The 2,922-nt window shown below is 43.6% G+C and overlaps 1 pseudogene; it reads left to right on the top strand.

Annotated features, from left to right (window-relative positions):
* The window catches only part of LOC138142442 (putative deoxyribonuclease TATDN2 pseudogene), a 51,526-nt pseudogene extending 49,702 nt beyond the window's left edge, over positions 1-1,824 (top strand).
* Positions 1,825-2,922: the final 1,098 nt, after the last annotated feature.

The following is a 2,922-nucleotide window of genomic DNA, read 5'->3' as shown; positions in this document are numbered from 1 at the left end:
AAGAGGAGAGTCAAGGACCAGGGAGGAGGCAGGGGTGACCCAGAAGAGGAAGAGGAGAGTCAAGGACCAGGGGTCCACAGTGATCTACCCAAAGGCCCTCCAGGGCATTCTGGGAAACCCATAATAAGAAAGAAAAAGAAAGAGACTGGGGAGCCTGAGCAAAACCGAGGCTCCAGCCCTAGAAGCGGAGAAGAACCTGGCAAGAAGAGTGTCATGGTTTCCTTTCCAGTTAAGGAAAGGGAGCAGCACCTGCCAGAAAGCAGCCAGGAGGAAGGTGAAGCAGACAGAGGACATATCACTGATATAAGGGGTGGTTAGGGACTCTCAGGGCATCTCAGATGAAGAGCTACCTGATAACCCGAGGACAGCAAGAAAAGATAGGAGAGTCCAACTCAGAAGGACAGAGGCCTAAAGAGAGGGAGGTGGTGATAGAAAATCCTTATTCAGAAAGTGATTGGTCAGATGTGGAAGATGTTTCTACCCTCCAATTCTCCCAAGAGGATACAGTTTCTTCGAACATCTCTCTAGTGTCAGAGCCCAGAAGAGTGGAATCCTCTACTACTGATTTTGTCATGTACCCAGCTTACTGGTATGGCAGCCGTCGGTGTGACTTTGCCAGTTGCTGGGCTGGCAGTCCCAAGCCTTTCTGTTATCCCTCTACCAACAGCATTGGTGATGCTTCTAATATAATGGAGAGTAGTAAGTCAACCCAGTGATGGCTGTGCTGAAATTGCTAACAACAAGCCCAAGAATACTTCCAAGGACTTGGAAGTGGCAGAAGGCAACACCCTCAAGTCCTCTTCATTTCATTCTTCTTGGATATGGGAAGAGGAAACGTGAGGGAGAAAAGAATGTTCCATGAAGGGGAGGCTCATTTTCTCTTGAGAGCACACAAGGTCCTCATACCGGGAAAGCAGGGGGAGCCAAGGTTCAGTGGGCTTCATTGACACCCATTTCATTGACATGCTTTATTCCAAGTTGCTGTTCCAAGGCACTTTTTTCAGAGTTTAGAAAGATTTATAGCAGCTCCTTCCCAAAAGAATTCCAAAGTTGCATCACTGACTTCTGTGACCCTAGTACACTGACAGGTTACCTATGGGAGGATCTGTTGGAAGAGGACCTTGTCTGGGGGGCTTTTGGTTGTCACCCTTATTTTTCCCAATACTACAATGAATGTCAAGAAAGAAACCTCCTTCGGGCTTTGAGGCATCCCAAGGCTGTTGCATTTGGAGAAATAGGACTGGATTATTCTTATAAATGTACTTCTGTTTCAGATCAGCGAAAGGTATTTGAAAGGCAATTGTAGTTACCTGTGGCCTTGAAGAAACCACTGGTGATACACTGCCAAAAAGCAGATGAAGATTTACTCGCAATCGTGAAATTTGTGCCTGCACACTATAAAACCCATAGGCACTGTTTCACTGGTAGCTGGTAGCTATTCTGTCATTGAGCCCCTGCTGAAGCACTTTCCCAACCTTCCCATGAGATTCACAGCCTTTGCGACCTATTTCTTTGCCTGGGAAACATTGAGACAGATACCCTTGGAGAGGATCACTGTGGAAACTGATGCTCCCTACTTCCTCCCTCCTCAGGTCCCCAAGAGCCTTTGCCAGTAAGCCCACCCAGGTCTGGTCCTCCACACAGTTCAAGAGATTGCTAAGGTGAAAGGTGAGCCACTCTCCCAGACCTTGGCCGCCTTGCAGCAGAACACCAGCTACCTTTACAGCCTTTAGGGGAAAGCAGGGGGTGTTAGGGTTTTCATACATTTATGCCAAATTATATTTACTAAAATTTTGACAGCATTTTTTTCCAGTTCAGAGAATGTAAATATAGGATTACCCTTTAAGCCAGACTTGCTTAAAGTGAATTTTTGGTGGTTTACAACCTTCTTTCTCTTTCCCTTGCACCTTGCTGGGAGACCCAACCACAGGACATATATATGGCCCACTGCCTGATTCCAGCATAGTGTGCTTGGACTGTGAAAAGGGTATCCAGAGAACCTGGTGTAGTATTGTAAAGGAGGGAGGGAGGTTTTCTTAGTCTCATCACATACTCTTAGCTCCTGTGAATGAGAAACCCATTCAGAGGGTAAATAGGAAGCTAGCTTGCTAGCTGAAACGTGCCTGAGGGGTGGGGGAATTTGGGGCACCTGAGGATGCAGAGAAGGTTGCTGAACTGAATCTCCACAAACTGTAGTCTGTGGTTAAGCAGCATAAAGTTTTTCAATAAAATCATCTTAAACAGGCATATATATATATATGTATGTATACACACACATATATATATACACACCAATTTTATTTATATATTTACAAAAAAAATAGAAAACTGGTTAGGGACTTAGATTTTGCCTACACAATCCTTATGTAATATGTATGCTTGCATAAGTATATAATTGTGTAGGGGGGAAAACTTATAAATACAGTTATAGTCAGTGGAGCTGGGTAGGAAGAGGGTAGAGTCTATTGGTGGGAAAGGAGCTATTTCCATTTGACCTCTGTTCCATATTGATAGCTGTTGTATGAAAAAGCTTTTTTCACTACAAATGGCAAAGTGTTGCCTAATGAAGACAACTGAAATGGTGACTTACACTAGACTTAACCTTCATTTTTTATTTAGATTTTAGCCACACACCAATTATTCTCTTAGTAATAAGATAAAGTGATTGCTTTGAAGTATGGACAAAATCTGGGCCGTGGTCTTCACCCCTTAAATATGTGTGGTGTCGTTCAGATTGGGTCTCTTATCTTCTGGATCAATTTAAAACAAGCTATTGGAAAAGAGACTGAGTTCTAAAGAAAAACTATAGCTTGACCTTCCTTCTTCTCCTGAAGATTTTAAGCTGTGGTGATAAAGACAAATTGGTAAGTAGAAAAAGGAGTGTTGCTCTCCAGACCAATTTTAACAACGTTGAAGGATACT

This window comes from Petaurus breviceps, unplaced genomic scaffold (assembly GCF_028583685.1).
Source record: "Petaurus breviceps papuanus isolate PSGF00001 unplaced genomic scaffold, PetGlider_PUasm1.0 90579, whole genome shotgun sequence".
Taxonomy (NCBI): domain Eukaryota; kingdom Metazoa; phylum Chordata; class Mammalia; order Diprotodontia; family Petauridae; genus Petaurus; species Petaurus breviceps.
Note: the sequence above shows the minus strand (reverse complement) of the source record. Positions and strands in the feature narration are given on the sequence as shown.